At 41.0% G+C, this 18,274-nt stretch overlaps 1 protein-coding gene across 1 annotated transcript in view; it reads left to right on the forward strand.

Annotated features, from left to right (window-relative positions):
* The first annotated feature begins 4,217 nt into the window (after positions 1-4,217).
* The window catches only part of ESRRG (estrogen related receptor gamma), a 349,680-nt gene continuing 335,623 nt past the window's right edge, over positions 4,218-18,274 (forward strand). Inside the window, exon 1 of the mRNA XM_023758594.1 lies at positions 4,218-4,313. The gene's annotated coding sequence lies outside the window, so the exon portion shown is untranslated. The remainder of the gene's footprint in view (positions 4,314-18,274) is intronic.

Below are 18,274 nucleotides of genomic sequence, written 5' to 3' on the forward strand. Positions count from 1 at the left end.
GAACATTAGTTTGCATAGTGTCTAGTTGGTAAGCACTTTTCCTCCTAATTCTGTTAGGTTGCTTTAGAACTTGACTCCTCAGGGCTTGACAGACAAGGCAGAGGGAATCTGTGAGTCTAGAGGGGGGCAAAGGAAGTTCCTCCTAAAAAAGAGTTAAGCCAATAATGGAGCAAATATATAATTTATTGCTCCAATATTAGTTTCAGAATTTCTCCAAACAATGCAATAAGCAGACATAAAAGAAAACGAGATGCCATCCCATTGCCTTTAATCCTTTTGTGAATATAAGTGTAAAAAGTTCTGAACATCATATAAGAGGAAATTATTCCATGTTGCTATAGATGCTTCATTCTCTGGAGTCCACAGTGACTCAACTAATAGGAGGTGGGGAGGGGAGAGCCCCAGATTGGCTTATTTTCCCTCGAGAGCACTTGATTTAAGGCAGGATAGAATGAAATGTACCTAAACATACTCTTTTTCCTCTCTTAGGAAAGTCATAAGAGTAATAATAATGAGGGGAAAGACAGATTCATTTGAGTATAATCCATCGTTTAAGCACAAAACGAAACACAAACCTCATTATTGAAGAGTAATAAAAGTGAATCTAAGTGGCACTTGGTTTCCTACCAATAAAAACTGCTACCAGTGCGCTAGTTGCCTGTCTTTGTGAAACGAAGAGATGAATGCTACCTTTGTTCAATGGACCCATAATTAAGAGGTGGCTCAACATTGAAGGCTATTGCTTTTAAAAGATATTGCCTTGTAAATGTCAGACCAGCGGAGATGCCTGGTTATGAAGGTTACACCTGCTAAAGGTAAACTTAATAAAACAGCCAATGGCATTGTCATGGTTTAGAGATTCACCCAATAGTTATGCACTTGCAGCTTCATGGAGTAGCATCTTAGTTTAATTCTTTCCAGCTTCTTTTCACTTTAAGGTGGAGTGTTGAAGTGTATGGGGGAAGGGAATAATATGTGTGTTGTAGACACACACACACACACACACACACAGACACACTTTTAGGAGCATTTTCTTCTCTGACATACTGGGTCATACTTAAAGTATTAGTTTAGAGTGATTTATATTTTGCATATTATACACAGTTTCTTCATACTTTCCCTATTAGCCTTGGTACTTTTATCAGATACATCTTTCCCAGGAAGTTGGCCTGGATGTTTTTATTACTTGGTGGTAGATAAGTTGTGAAACATGCTTTGAAGTATGAATTCAGTCCTGGGAGACTTGCAGGGCAGTGAACTTCCAGAAGGTGTTTGGGTCTATCCTGGAAAGCAGTCCTTTTTGTAATTTTTGTCACAGGGGGAGACAATTTGATCCCGAGCTTTTGGGGAAGGAGGTTAAGGTGCTTTTGCCCCAGGGGTCTGCTCCTTGAAATGGAACATGTAAAAAATCCTCCAGGGAGCCAGCAGGTAGTAAGTGCCCAACAAATGCCATCCTCGCCCAAAGGTATAAGCCAGCGATGGCGAACCTATGACACGACTGTCAGAGGTGACACGCAAACTCATTTTTTTTGGTTGATTTTTCTTTGTTAAATGGCATTTAAATATATAAAATAAATATCAAAAATATACATCTTTGTTTTACTATGGTTGCAAATATCAAAAAATTTCTCTATGTGACACGGCACCAGAGTTAAGTTAGGGTTTTTCAAAATGCTGACACGCCGAGCTCAAAAGGTTCGCCATCACTGGTATAAGCTATGTCCTGAGTATTCCATCAGTTCTGTTTTTGTTTGTTTGTTTTTTACCTCTTGGATTAAGGATGGCTCTTTGCAATCAAAGAGATTGGATCTCAGGACACGGTGTCTCTAGCATCTCTTCACAAGGCTTAAAAGTAGAGCAGAGGTCCTGTAAAAACTAAGAATTGGAGTGAATGTTGTCAGAATTCTGTGAGTGCCTTTTTAATGAGTACCAGGTATTTCCAAAGTGTGTTAGAATCATTTATTTCTCCGACCAAATAAATACCAGAGCCAGAATAAAGGAAAGACCCTTCAAGATTGTCCACCCAATTGGCAGGACAACTACCACACGATAGAACAGTTTATGGCTTCCATCACCTGAGCTCAACCCTTGCACCTGGCTTACTGTACTTTCTGGTTTGCTTTCTTTTGGATAATGGCTTTTCCAAAAATTAAACAGCAGCTGCTGGTTTTTGTCTTTCCTTTCCAAATCTGTCCTTGATCTGATCAGTTTGTTGTATTAAAAAGGTGGTAACAGGTAGGGTATTGAAAGAAGAATGAGAAATAGAGGGATGGTTGTTCCTTGGTTGATAAAGCAATCTGATCTCATTTCTGAGTCCCCAGTTGATGTTTGTTTTTATTAAAAATGTCTGCAAGGGTAACTGTCCTGAGTATCTTATCCAGGAAAATCACATTAACTAGCTTTGCCACAGAGTCAATAGGAGTTACAAAAATATACGTCTGCGGATTAAAAATGACACAAAGCAAATTTGTCAACTAAAACAGATAGGCTTGGCAATGGAAGCATACATCCGACGATGTTCAAGTCCTAGATACCGTTCTTATTTTTTGGGAAAAAAATATAAATTGCTTTTTCAAATATGTTTGGAGCCTGCTGAGAACATTCTGAATAAAAAATGAAGGGTAACCCCGAAACTGCCCTCTCTGTCCTCCAAGGGGAGAGAAAAAGAGAGAGAGTGGTTGGGGGTGGGGAGGGGAAGAGACCTGTGTGCTTCATCCAGGGGAAGTAATTGAAAATGCTAATTCCGTGCCCACAGTCTACAACTTTGAAGGACAGGTCCTTGTCATTGGACTCCTCGAGAAACAGCCGAGCAGAAATAAAAATAGATCATTGACCAAAAATATCACTTTCCAACTGAGAAGGTTTAAAGTGCTGCTGCCCATTGCTCTGTTTAAAAAATTAGAAACCAGCCTTTTTCTTCTTTATCCTGAGAACATTGGAGACGGATGTATATGTGGTTGAGGAACAGAAATATTGTGGGTCTCAGTTTGAGAAATGTTGAGACATTTTTATTGTAATTCCCCCCCCCCTTGGCAAATGAATTGTCTGCAGGGGTCAAGCTCAGGTCAAATCAGGAATTTCAAAGGTTCAAGTCTATTAGCAGTTTTTGGAAAGACGAACGTAGTTGGAAGTAATCACCTTTTTTTTCTTTAAATAAACAGAAGTTTATTGGTAATAATAATAATTATGATAATAATCCCTTTCTACTTTAATTGTAAGCCCAAGAGTTAAACCAGAATTTGTGACTGATTTGTAGTGTTTATAACCAGTGGGGTGGGGACAATTATAGCAACATAGTTTTGGAATATGCCCTGATCATATAGTACATTAAAAACTAGGCATATACTGCCAGAATGGTATGGTTCAGTGGTTGACCATTGACTTATGAACAAGGAGGTCACAGTTTGATTCCTGGTCAGGGCACATGCCTGGGTTGCGGGCTCCATCCCCAGTGGGGGGCGTGCAGGAGGCAGCCAATCAATGATTCTCTCTCATCAGTGATGTTTCTATCTCTTTCTTTATATCCCTTCCTCTATGAAATCAATAAAAAACTATATTTTTTTTAAAACTAAGGATATGCTTACTGGTTCGTGAGAATCAAATATTTTGCTAGAATCCAGGGCTAGATTTGGAATCCCTCCCTTCCTTCGTCCCTTCCTTCTTTCTTCTATTCTTTAATATATATTTATTGACCCAGCACTGTCTGGGCACACTGTCTGAAGACTCTGCCTGCATAGAGCCTACATTCTAGTAAGAAAGTACACAAATAAAAAATAACAACAGACAGTATGTCACATGATGGAAGAAAACAGAGTGAGGGAAGGAGGGTTGGTCATTTTGAGTAGGGAGGTCAGGGAAGACTCCGTGAGATGACATTTGCAAAAAGACCAGAAGAAGTTGAGGGAGTGATCATGTGGACGGCTGGGAAGGGGGGCTCCTGGTCACGGGGCCAGCAGATACAAAGGGAGGGAGTTGCCTGGTGTATGGAGGAAAGCAAGGCCAGCAACGGACGCAAGTGAAGTATCTACAAAGGAGAAAACAGTGAGAGGCCATGTCAGGGAAAAGGGGGGACAGGCCACCTGTGTAGGGTCATTGACGTCACTATCATGGCCATGACCTGTACAGTGAAGGAGATGAAGCTACCTGCAGGGTTTTGGGGAGAGGAGTGACATAATGTAACTTACATTTGTACAGGATGTTCCAGCCGCTGTTTAGAGAGTAGACTGAGGAGAGGCAAGGGCGGAAGCCAAGACACCCACTAGGAGGCAACGGCTCTAATCCAGGAAGAGGTGACGGCGGCTTGGACCCCAGAGGTATGCCTGGGGGGGTGGGGAGACGTGGAGGGTCCCTGGATATACTGTGAAGGTAGTGCCAACCGGATTTGTTGGTGATTTTGATGTGGGGTAAGAGAGGAAGAAAGTATCTGAGCCACAGACTCTCATTCTACAACCTTAAAAAGCTTAGCTTCTCACTCGAATATCAACTATAACAATAAAAATGTATAGGTGCACTGTACTGTACTTCAAAAATGGAGAAGCTTCTATTTACCTTATTTTAGATGAACTTCTGAGGTCTGGTGATAGTAAATATGCTGACCAAGTTTATGTAGTCAATCAGTGGCAGACCAACACTCAGATTTCCTGCAGAATTGGTATCATAAAGATAATCTTATTTATTAAGTCCTGGGACCATAACCTATGGGGTTTTGGCTTTTGAATCATCTACAAAATCCTTTGAAAGACTGAGTCAAGGCCAGACATCTCAAATACTCTCGTTGGGAGTTATTATAGTATGTGACCATGTGACCAGGTATGACGGTAGAGGTGCTGACCTACAGTGACGTGCATTTGACCATGAACTTGGTGTTCCTTTTTCCTGGTAACTAGCAATTAATTTACCCAGCTTTCACCACCGTGCGCTTATCCGGTGACTCTTGTGTGACTCATTGGCAGTTGTGTGTGGCGTAGAGATGCCTTCTGAATTGCTGAAATAGAGCACGCCTAATTAGCCTAACCAACAATTACAAATATGACTTCAACCCTCATAGTTAGGATGCCAACCAGCTGGCTCACCTACATGGTCTCCCTCTTTTCATGGACACCGACAACACCTGGCATTGTTTTAGAAAGCCAACTGGCCGCACCAGGTTTTAGTATGATGGATGGATTCAAAGTGAAGAGCAAGTTCAACTAGCAATTAATGGAAAATAATATAAATAGGGAGGGAAAAAAGCCCTACCCATTTAGTCCATCAGAGGCAATACCATCTAAACACCTTAACCTCAAAATCATTAGTCTTGAATATTTCAATCAATATGGATTCTCTCAAAAATCAATTTGCTGCTACAAATATGATTGTTTAATAATTCACAAGTTCTGGGCCTTCAGGCTAGAAAGGGTGAGGGCAGCTGAGGCAAGAGGTAATCGCCACCTTAGATACGATTTCAATTAAAGAAGAGAACATCTACGCAATACAGCTTCATGTTAGACCTGACTGTCTTTTATGTGCGTGTGTTTTGAGCTGTATGTCCTACGGGGAAGATATCAATGTAGTTCCGTTCCATTGTTTACTTTCAGATCAGAGCTATTTAGCTATTTTCCTAGCATCATAAATATTTTATTAAAAGAAACCACAGCAAATTTCGGTTTTACTTACTAGATTAAAAACAATCATTTTAAATAGCTAACGACTGGTGCCAAGTCACACAGACAGTCTTCCCTGCAGTGTTGGGAAGGACAAATGCCTCTTACAAGGCATTTTGGTTACTGCTTCGTGCCTTTTCGGTTTCCTATCAGGGACGGTGAGACTGTTTTGTAAGTGTTGCCTTTCCAGGGCCCCTTGCCCAATGTCATCACTTGGGATCACGTGACTTCCCAGGACTTGTCATTCTTTCTAACACATCTCATTCATGCGAAATCTGTTTGCTAAACAGAGGTTTCTAAGTCTAGCTGTAGGAGAGCTCTCTACCATCCAATTACACAAGGCGGACATACCAATTACTAATGAATCTCAGAGGTCATTAAGATGTGATTCCCTCACTCTTGAGTCTCCATGAGGAGTCTGGCCTGAGAATCTTTTCAGCTCTTAAGAGGAGAGCCTGTGTTCAGTTTCGTTTTGTTCTCAAACAACCATTTTAACAGCCACTGATTAAAACGTCCTTCTACGCTCTTTTATAATGGACTAGGCAACTATTGGAGTGGGGCTCGCGAGGGTCGCCGCTGGACACCCAGGAGAATTTGTCCTGTCACCTGCGTGCCTTGGTCCTGCCCCCACCCTGGGCCACACCCCATGTAGGGCTGGGTGACCTTCCTGTCTGTTTGCATAATCTTCCTTCCTTGGATTTATTCTCCACGCCTGGGTCAAAACATGGGGCTCATTAATAAACATTTATTGGGCACCAACAGGGTATTATGTTCCAAATATATTCCCTTCCCTGTGGGCTTGGAATCCACAATTCTGGCTCCCAGCAGCCACCTCTGCCCTGATTTTGAGGAGAGGACGTTATCTCAGCATTTGAAAGGACGTTCAAATATTTGTGAACTTCAAAGGGAGACAGTCCTTCATCCAGAATGTCCTTTCAGATGGCCAAAATGTCTACATAGTCCACTTGTCTCCTAAAGTCTACTGAACTGATTCTGGGATACGGATAAGCCCTGATAAGGTTAAAAATATTAAAACTCAGAGATCGTAATTAGGCTATCAAGTGAAAAGCATCTGTTCAGTTAGGTGTGAGGACAGTAGAGAGAGAAAAAAGAACCTCATAAAAATCGAAGAGCATCGTCAAGGTCATTGGCATAGAATTGTTAAAGTCATTTGGGCTAGGTGCTGGTGTGCTCAAAATCCGATCAGTAGGCAAAGTTAGGATGTGTGGAGCTTTTCACCGAAGCACGATAAATAATTGAAAACGCCTTTAGCAAATTTCTGTTTTAATGGGAAAATACTTTGTCATGCAGTTTTTCAATTAGTATTCGCTAATTCAAATTGGTTTATCATTTAGCCAACTGCACATTAGATTTTCAGTGATGCATTTTCCCATCTTCATTTTTATTTGTGGGTTTTGCAGTTGATAGTAAAACTTTGGGGGGGGCGGCTTCAATCATGTTTTGACCGGTGGTTCCCAGCTTTTTCTGCTTGATGCAACACCTGAAGGATGAAATTAAAAAGCCACCATCAGTGGCTCAATGGAACCTGGTTTGAGGGAATGGCCATGGGACTGCAGCCCCTTGAATTAGAATCTGGGGTAAGGAAAGGGATGCATTTCAAATTGAAATAAAGAAGATGGCAATTCTTTCATGTGCCTGTGCCCCTCCTCCTCTCAGGTTCAAAGGAATCCATTCTCCATGTCAGATTTAACGTTCTTGTTGTCTGTAGAAGGGATAACAGTTCAGAATGTGCTTAGGTAAATAGCAATCATTAAGTGGACTCATCATTGGATTAGTTCAGGAGCTTCAGTTGATAGAAACATAAAAGAGATCCTCTGTTTAATGGTTTTTTTTCCAATTTGGTGGCAAACAAGGCCAGCCAAAAATAAAGTTTCTTGGTCACCATAAAGGATTTCCACATTCATTCATTGTTTAAGGAGTACCTCCAAAATTGCGTTACCGCTCTCAGAATATCGTGTTTGCATTTTTTTATTGCTCACTTCCCCCTTTGGACTCTAAGTTCTATGAGGGAGAGAATGTTATGTCTCTGCTGTGTCCCCAGAGCTTAGAATAACAACTGGCACATCAGAGAAATCCCAATATATTTGCTAAACGAATGCATACATGATTGAATGAATGATTCAACATGTGTATAAGAATCAAATCAATACAAGCATATTTAAAGAAATAAATATAAAGGTTAATCTCATCTAAAAATCCCCCCTCCCCAGAGTAAGCTTGGGACCATTAAGGTAGGGAATTGCAGGGTCCCAGGACTTAACAGGGTTGAGAATGGAGGTACATTTAGGTGGGTACGTCCTCTTGATCCATGGAGAAGGTCAAAGAAGAGCCAGCTAAAGTGCCGGGCCCAGGTAGGACCCCCTCTTGCTCTGGTCTAAGGGGAGTCCTGGGTAAACGTATCTCTTTGCGTATGAGACTATTGTGGCGATGGCGTTCAAGCTAGAGCGTCTTCAACAAAACCAGGTAATGATTAGATGGAAACTTGCAGTAGAAAACCACCCACATATTGAAGAAAGATATAGCTGTGGAAAGGCATGCAGGATCCTTGAACACCTCAGGGACTGACAGCTCTAACTGAGGGCTGACTTTCCTGCCATGTGCAGTGGTTGGAGGAAAGATGAGTTCTTAGGGGATTGAGCCACGACACAAGGAATCTGAGGAGTGGGGGGAGAGGCAGATGTGCATATTTGCAGATTCCTAATACTTGATGTGACTATAATATATTTGACTTGTATTTCCATGGTTAGTTGAAAACTGGCTCCCTAAAATATATTTTGTACCCTCTTTCAAAATCTGACTCTCCATCAAATGGAATTTCTTTCTTCAAAAAAAAATGTAGTGAAATGTGATTAGTGCAAATGTCTGTGAAATTTATTGTACTATTAAAATCCTATTGGGTCTTTGTTTATGAAATGTATTTTTCTGTATTTGAGGTTTAAGGAGGCTTGATAATGAGGCTGTGAAGATTCATGGGCTCTTTTCTGTGGCTTAATTTAGGCTCTATATCAAATATGTAAAATAACATTATATCTTTCCACCACCTCTGTGGATCATACATTTTGTTATTATTTCCCTGCCAGAGTTTTTTTTCTTCTCTCTTTTTTTTAAAATACTGAGCTACTAATAGTTTGGGCATTTTTTATAGATAGCCATTATCTTAGAGCAGAAAAGAGGTTATGTAAGTCTGAATGGCAGTTTCTCTTTCTTGGTCTACCCCCAGGTTTAGGTGGTCCCGTACTGACTCACATTCATTGCCGGCTGCCATGCTTTCCCCTCCATACACTTTTACCACCTTAGGAAATACATATTTCTTTGTGGACTGCATGTACCTAACTCCCATGGCCCATTGTTCAGTTTCTATAGGGGGCAGAGGAGTAGCTAGGCAGAGTTGTCCACAGGGTGCAGAAACTGAGATGATCAGGGGCCTGGTCCACTTGGAAAGAGAGGAGATGGCTGGCCAAGCACACCTGTGATGTAAGGAGGCTCCAATGATTTTCAATCCTTCCTCATTTCATTGCAGAACAACAGTTAAGGCCTTTCCACAAGCCGTTCGTAGGTTCTGTGGTTTGCTTTTCTCTTGACCTTCATTGCAATAGTGACTTCACATTGCTCTGAGGATAAAGACCAGCATCCTAAAGATGGTCTACAAGTCTCTTTCTGGTGCGTCTCCATCCATCTCTCTCTCATTTGGCTCAGCCCATACAACCCTTTGGCCACAGGACCCTTGCACCTGCTGGCCTTTCAGCTACAAAACCTCCAAGTGTTATCTTTGCCTAGTTAACACTTACTGTTAAGGGTCAGGTCACCCTTACTTAGCTTCTCTGGTTTGTATAATAAGCCCCTTTATTATACACTTTCCGGGCATTTATTTTCAATAAAGTGGCTTTGAGTAATATCTGCCTTTCCCACTGAACTGAAACTCCTTGAGAACAGAGACCCTGTCTGCTTGAGCTTCTCCTGCATCCTTCCAGCACTTTCTACAGAGGGGGCCCTCGATGTCGCTTGTGGGAAGGATCAGAGAGTGGTATGATTGTCCCCCTGTCCCCTTCCTTGAATTTCCCTGAGGACAGCCCTGCATGGCTTCATATTCGGCACACTGCCATCAAATTACTCTCGTAGGTTGGTGACTCACTTAAAGATATTCATCTGGAAAGAATGGAGGGGAAGAGACAGGTCTTCATTCAACTTTTACAAGATGGAGCCAGCAAATGCTTTAGAATTACATAGTTTGGTATTAGATTCATTAGGGCCCCAGAAAACAGGGTGTAAGGCTGTCTTTAGATGACTAAAGTGGCCAAAGACTTTTATTAACTTTGCGCCCGATTTCTATCCCGAGTAGCACCAGGAAATGGCACACACCCTCTCCCTCTACCTCCAGGCAGCATTGTTTTAATTCTCTCCAGCAATGATGGTTTATTCCTCAGAAAGCATCCCAGTTCCCTCCTTTGTAATCAGTGTCACGGCCAGGGTGCTTTTCCCGCTGCCTAATATAAATTCCTTCTGCTATAATTAAATAAGCCCATTTCCTTTGTTCTTTCCTCAGGGAGAATCGGTTTCGATAATTGTTCTTTAAATAGATGAATCATGTTCCTATAATGCCTTCCAGTTTACAAAGTGTTTTAAGTGCGTCATCTCATCAAATCTTCGCACGAGGCAGGGAGCCGAGGATTCATTCCTTCCCTTTCACAAAGCAGCCGGAGAGATGGCAGAACTTGTTCAGGATCACATGGCTTGTACGTGACACCGACGGACAGATGGGTCTCAAGCCAAGATGCTTGTGTATCTGAATCCCAAGCTGTTTTCACAATTGCAGGAGCCACCCTCTGCAGGAAGAGTGATAGTCTACCTGGTTCTTTCTCTGGCTTATCACCGTCTTGTTGTATTCATGGACACGCTTCTCAGTTTCTGATTTCCACCCTGTGTTCATTTGCACTGCTCTTTTCAGAGATCTAAGTTTTACATATAGAATATGGGTTGAATAGCCCTGAAATACAGCATTTTTAAAAACAGTTACAATGATTAGAGTTCAATGATTCCTTATACAACTAGTCATGCCTTCTGGTATTGTGGTGACTTTTTTTTGACAACAGGATTTGTGATCCTAACAATGAATTTTATAGTTTAGCAAAGAAAAAAAATACCAGAAGGTCCCCACTGGTGGGAACCCATGATCTAATGGAAGAGAGGACAGATGCCAGACTTTACAGAATACATTTATAGTCTGAATTGTGCACCTACACCCCCTTCTCTGCCATGCTCTCATGGGGCTCCGCATCTTTAAAATTCCCAGACTAGGGAATGTTAGGCACTTAGCTACGCTAAGCCATTTCTTCTTGGGATAAAAGCAGAGAGGAAATCAGAAAAAAGTCAAAGACTTTCCTGGAGGTCCCTAATCGGGGGAAATAAGCAGGTCACCCACATTCAGTACTATGGGGACGTGGACAGTACTGGCGACTCACCTGTGGTCACCAACTTGCCACCTTGTCGCCATCTGTAGAAAGAGGGCTGGTCCCAGATTCTTCCAAACCACTGCCTTGCTCTCTCTAAGTCTTTTCGTTTCCTTGTGTTTATTCCAGAGTTTAGACGTAGAACCAACCTGAAGAACTGGACTTTCTGTTTGCAAATAGGGAAATATTGGGAGAAAGAAGTACTGACAATTTTTCTTTATTTGGGTCGTATAAATTATGTCATGTTTGGACTATATTCGAATCATTAACACATCTACCAGGTAAAACCATTGCAATGCTGATCTTGTACCAAGAACCAGACTAGGTAATTCTTTTAAAATGAATTATCTGTAGTGAAGATTATGTCACAGTTTATTTTGGGCGTGTGTGTGTGTGTGTGTGTGTGTGTGTGTGTGTGTGTTTCTCTTTCAGCCAAATGGTTTTCAATAGCAATTACTGAAGTGTCAATGACCTCCTGGTTCAATTGAATTAAAAAACTTAAATGAAGTTTTACTGGTATCAGTCTTTGCTGTCATACAGGGTAATTGAGAACATGATATATGCTACAACAATGCCACCTATAGTTGGTCGACTTTGTTTAGAGCAAGGTAGAATTTTACATATGCTGCCACAGAAAACAGTTTTAAAATGAAAGTCTGTTAATCAACAGTGTTTATGTAGTACCTACCCTTCAGAGCACTAGGAAGAAGTAGATGAAGTCAGAGTGAGGTGCTCAAGTAGTAACTATTTTAGGGAACAGGGAATTGTACTTACAAAAGAAATTCTTAATAATTCTCCATGTATTTTCTTTATGGTATCCTTTTATGAAAGCATTCTCTGACTGTTAGTTAGAATTTATCAATTATTTTCCCTTATGGTCAGCACTTTTTCTGTTGTCCGAAATAATTTTCTTTTTCCCAACTGGGGGTCATAAAGTCATCCCTTTATATTGTCTTCTTTAAGTTTTAGAGGTTTGCTTTTCAGCTTTTAATCCATCTTGGATTTGCTGTTGTTTATAATATAAGGCAGTGTTTCTTTTCCAGATCATCAAGTATCTTAGCACCATTTTCCAAAGAGTTCATCCTTTCCACACAGATCTGCAATTTACTCTTGTTAGATATTGAGTTACCATCTGGTGTGGTCCTGTTTCTAAGCTCTCTATTTGGTTCTGTTGATCAATTTGACTATTGTGTAAATATCATAATGTCTTACAGTAGCTTTATAACATGCCTTGATGTTTATAGGAGAAGTCAGCAGAAGGATGGACCAATAAATTTGGAATCATCATAAAATGGAATACAATAGAGCAGTGAAATCAATGAACCACAGCTCTGAATCATAGAAGCATTAACATTTAATGAGAAAAAAAACCCAAAGAACTTTATACAAAATGATACCATCTTAAAAGATCACATAGAAATAAATCTAAACTATATATATTATCCAGGGAAACAATCTTGTGGTCAAATTTCTAAGAAAAACAAAAGAATGATATGAACTCAATTCAAGATAGCATTTACCTCTAGGGAGCTGAGTGTGATTGAAGAAAGGACCAGGGATAAATTTAACCTTTTGGGCAATACTCATTATTCTAGCTCAGGGGTGGGGAACATCTGGCCCGGGGGCCGTATAAGGCCCGTGAAATCATTTGGTCTGGTCCTGCTAAGGCATTAAGGATCAGTTAATTAAATGTTTGACCAAATATAACAGGCTAATTTTTAAGTTGATAATTTTTTATGGCCTGAGAATGAGGTTTTAAATATCCAAATGGCCGTGGCAGAAAAAAGGTCCCCACACCTGTCTAGCTGGATGGAAGGTTCACGAGAGTTTATTCTATTATGCTTCATAATTTACACTTAAAACACATAAATTTTTTGTATCAACTATTAGAAATACAATTTGAAAACTATAAAAATGTGTACATTATGATCATTTTATAAAAGCTTATACAATTTTAAAACCTCTAAGGGACTAGAATTGTTTACATTATATTTTACACTTCTTTATTTAATGTTCTGTTTCTAATTTAAGTTAATACACATGCATACCTATATATAGTAATTAGGCAAAATGATACAATATAATGCAGTTTAAATTCTCGCTCCGGGACTGACTAGCTGTTTAAACTTAACATGTGGTTTAAACACCATAAAACTCAATTTCCTAATCTGTAAACTGGGAATAGTCCCTCATGGGAGTCCTTGTGAGGACTAACAATTCCTGGCACATGGTAAACACTCAGTACAAATTAGCTTATTTATCTATTTTATTATTTCTCCACTTACTAGAATCTGTGTGTGTGTGTGTATAGATAAATAGATAGATAGATATAGATATAGATAGGTATGGAAATATAATTTTTCACTGTTCTAGAAAGTCTATTTGGTTCATGTATTTACTTAGCCTTGTTTAAAAAACCATTTTGTTTGAAAGTACAGTTTTAGTTTTTTTCTTTTAAATAGATATATTTGCAGCTTTTAAAAGGTAATACAGTTGAGGACTAAAAAAATCATGTGTTTAAGTTTGCAAACAGCCTGGGTATGCAGTCTTCTCCATACTTTCAGAGGGTTAATTTTTTTCTAGGATCCAGGAATATGGTAGCGAACTAATGAATGACACATTTGTGGAATGAATGGGCATACAGGTTGCATGGGTGATTTTAGAGAAAGAAGGAATCAAGGGTGTAGCTAAAGATTTTGGTCTGAGCAACAAGAAGATGGAAAATATTGAGGGAGCCTAAATGTAGTTAAAGGGCAGAGATCAACAGAAGAGCAACATTCTGGAAATGTTAATTTTGAGATGCATAGTAGGCATCTAAATGAATTGTGCCATGTAGGAAGATGGATAAATGAGTGTGAAGTTCAGAGTCGACATGTAAAGCTAAAGTTATAAGTTTGGGGTTTGTCAGCATATATATGGTATTAAAACTATGGGGGCTAGCTGTGGCCACCTAGGGAGCGAGTGTAGAAAATTTTTTTAAAAAAGGTCTCAGGACTTAGCTTTTTTAATAATCAGAAGACAGAGAAATGGAGAATAATCAGCAGAGGAGACTGGGAAGAAGTGACCATGAGGAAGAGAGCAAAGTATAGAGACAAGTGTGTTTCCTAAGGTTCAGCAAAAAAGTATAAGAATTGAACCGAGCATTTTTCATTTCTAGGTTCTTTGACGGGGAGAGAGAGAGAGAGAGACAGAGAGAGAGAGAGACAGAGACAGTGACTTAAACATTCATTGGCTGATTCCTATATGTGCCCTGCCCGAGGGTCTAACCTGCAACCTTGGCGTACCTGGACAGTGCTCTAATCAATTGATCTATCCAGCCAGGGTTCATTGCTCAATACTTTTGGTATCACAGTGATGTGATGCTTTTCATAATCTATCTTCATCATCTTGAGCTCTTTATCAGGACTGAAAGTAAAATTTTAAAATTATGGAGGAATATTAGAGTTTCCTATGTTTATTTGTGCTTTTTGTTGTTGTTTGCTATTAGGTTAAACATTCCGTATTGTTTACTCCTTGTTTGCAAGCTTTGACAGATGAATAATTGGCACATAAGTGACACAGGAATTATTCAAGCCAACCTCTGTTAGCCATCCACATTTTGTGATTTCTTCAGAAACCTGGCCATTTCTGTGGTCTGTAACTGCACTGTCAAGCATGTGACAGGCTGAGCTCCTCTGCACATAATGGCTTTATTTCCAGGGCAGCACCACAGGGCAGTCTTTTGGGGAGGCATTTTAAGAGATTCAAATTTAAGTTAAAACCAACTCCATATGCCATTGCCAATGCGAATCGTTCCCATGAGGTGACAATCAGGTGAACAGCAAAGTTCACACACACTCAGGCGGATCACTGAGAGATGTCACAACTTCCTCCTCTGCCTGTCAGCTGGCAAGTCCCTTAATCGAGGAAACACAGCACATAAGTTGACTTGAACCATGCCCGTGTGTAGATGATGCCCTTGATGTTCCGAGGCACGCGGTATTTATGCATTTGAGAACCCGATTAGGTCATCAGAGTATCATTCAACGGGTGGAACGTGGAGCCATGATCACTCGCTCCTTTTACATGAGGTGTCCTTGTTTACATGTCTTGATAAAGTCACTAGGAACTTCTGAGGGCATGATATTGAAAATTACGTAACACATTCTGTTCCTCAAAAGAGGCCAAGATTTGTCACGTTAAATCAAGCAGAGAGAGGTAGGAAGGTTGATGGTATTTCCGGAGCATAGAGTGAAGCAAACTGAGCTTGCTTTTGGTGGCTCCAAAACAGGACAGGGATTTTTTCTTAAGTATCTTCACAGAACTTTCTGAAAATGGCCAGCTGCAATGTGTGTTTACTTCTTCTTTTTTTTTTTAAAGATTTTTTATTGATATATTTAGAGAAAGAAGAAAGAAGAGGGAGAGAGGGAGAGAAACATGGATCCATCAGCTGCCTCCTGTACGCCTCCTACTGGAGATCAAGCTCACAACCTGGGCGTGTGCCCTGACGGAATCAAACCATCAACCTTCCGGTGCACAGATGGCGTCCAACTAACTGAGCTACACTGGCCAGGGCTGTGATTAGTTCTTCAATGGAGAGGGAGTCACACTGAGGTTTTATAAAAAGTGATGTTGTGCTGAGTTATCACTTACAGCATTTCTAATCCATACAGTCTCACAATTAAAAAAAATAGTGATGAAACTCATATGAAGGAGTCCATTATCTCATTATCTCAGGAAAATATCCAGATATGAGACATTATAATGCAGCTTCACTTATAAAATAAAGAACCAAGATGGCAAGGAATTGATGTTGAGAGATAATTTCTCTTCCTTTTAACAATTAAAAAATCAGGCAGGGCATGGAGTCTATAGAGAATCCCAAGTAATGCCAGTAAAATATAGAGAATCCAAAGTAATGTTAGTAAAATATAATATCTGGTTCATTTCTTAGCTTGCATAGTCATTCCAATGTTATTACTCTCATGATTATTTTTATTTCCCTCCAAATTGATAAATCATTAATGGTGGACTATATTGTTGCTTTCAGCATTTACAACTTTACCTGTAAAAAGGGCATGGGTTTACTCATTTGTCTAAGCAATTTAAAATATGACATGGAAGAATATTTGAGTCACATTGTATATGATTTCAAAATAACTTTGGCATTCTTTCAACTCTGCGAGGGGAGCCCCTGCTCAGAGAGCTCTTTGATTTATGATGACATCACATCCTCTTGGAGACAACATTATTATGTCACTGACCCTGCAGCGGTGAGGTCAAAGGTCCACGTGAAGCAATTATGGGCCTGGAAGACTAGGCTTCAGTTCAGTGGAAAGCAGGCGGGGCTGCCAGTGAGGGTGAAGGAGTCAGGGCCGAGGGGGGAGGAGAAGGAGAAAGATAAGAAAGCAAATCCTGAAATATGGTCGTTGGCACGAGCAGAAACTTTACCCTCAGCATTTTCCTACTATGCTTGGGGAAATGAAAAAAAAATTAATGAAGGGGAAACAAGCCGGCGAGCCTTTCAAGCTTTGCTCTCTTGCATTGCTAAGAAAGGCTCTGGAAAACAGAGGGGTTACATAAACGAGAGCAGGTGCGATCACGCCGAGGTAACTATTCAGCATATGTAAGTGCAGTTGGAAAATCATTGACTTGCAGAGAATACTCGAAATTGGTCCCTAATGGCCTTGGGTTTTGTCATATGGTCTTGATTATAAAGCTGAAATTGCATTGCCATGCCTTTCGTGTGAACGAGATGGATGGATAATTGTTACGTGCGCTGAATGCCTCCCTGCAAGGAGGAGCCAGGACATCCCCGGTCACTGCAGCTACCGCTTCACCCCACTGTCAGGAAAACTCCAGGGGGCCAGTTCATCACCATATTTATGTGGGGGAGAGAGGGGATGTGCTTCTGTGGTTGGGGGTGCATACTCGTGCCCACATATCCATATGCAAATTGTGGACAAGCCAAAGTGGCCCCGTGTGAGAGATGGCGAGGTAGTGTTTGGGGAAGCAGCAGCGTCGGTGGAAGTGAGGGGTACAGGAGTGAACAGGGAGCTCTGGAGAAAATCGATGACTCCGGTGGTGCCCACGTGCTGGTAGCTGGCACCAGGCTGTACCAGGAAAGATTTGGGGCTCGGTTTGAAATGTTGCAGGAAGGTTAGAATGATTGACATTAGGATGGGTCCAGTAAACAAAAGTGTCTGTGAAAGACCCATGATTTTAGATACACTAAAAGAAAATAACCTTCCCTTCGTTGACATGTTTGCTGTTCTCTACAGCTATCAGGATCCCCTCCGGAGGTGGATGTCAGCACAGTGACTACAATTCCAGCTGCTGTTGTGCTGGGAATAGATTTCATAGCTGTTCCGTAGTTGTCACCACCACCCCTTCCGGTGTGGACATCAGGGGTGGATGTTGTGGGGAGTAGGAGCAAGCCCCGTGTTTGGTCCTGAGTGGGTGAGACTCAGGACTGTGCTGGGATCCCTGACCATGACCACACCAGCCCTTCATCATGAGAACATTTATCATGGATCCTGGCCTAGGGAGGCGGTGGCTTTCCCTTTCCATGCAACACTTGGCAAATATGGCCAATTAGCTCTGAGGACCGGTCTCCCTTCCACGTCCAGCCTTGCCCTTTGGAGCCAGCTGTGATGGGAGAAACAAATCCTAGTTTGCGGAGGGACTCCTAGAAAGTCTTCATGTGAGAGAGACGTAAGTTTGGGCGAACAAGGTTCTCCATCCAAAACCAGCATCCGGAAGTTCTCTGGTTGTGGTATATGATTTGCCACTCACAGCCCAGGCAGTGTGTGTGTGTGTGCGCATGTGTGTGCGTGTGTGTGTGCATGTGCGTGCGTGTGTGTGTGTGTGTGTGTGTGTGTTGGAGGGGTTACATGAGTGGGTTGGTCAGATCATTAGCCAATCTCTCCAGCTGTTCTGATTTTTTTCTTGGATGCAGGGAGAATATTGTAAGGTAAGGAATAGCCAAAACGTTAAGGATGTGTTTCTTTGTAAATGAAAAGGGGAGAGGGGAATGAACATGCAGAATTAATATATAAATAGATATTAATATATAAATATATATATAGAGAGAGAGAGAGAGAGAGAGAGAGAGAGAGAGAGACCCAAAAGCTGTATATACGCTTTGAATAATTATGAAGGCAGTTTTTACTAAAAGACACTTCT

This window comes from Myotis lucifugus, unplaced genomic scaffold, assembly GCF_000147115.1.
Source record: "Myotis lucifugus unplaced genomic scaffold, Myoluc2.0 scaffold_133, whole genome shotgun sequence".
NCBI classification, from domain to species: Eukaryota; Metazoa; Chordata; class Mammalia; order Chiroptera; family Vespertilionidae; genus Myotis; species Myotis lucifugus.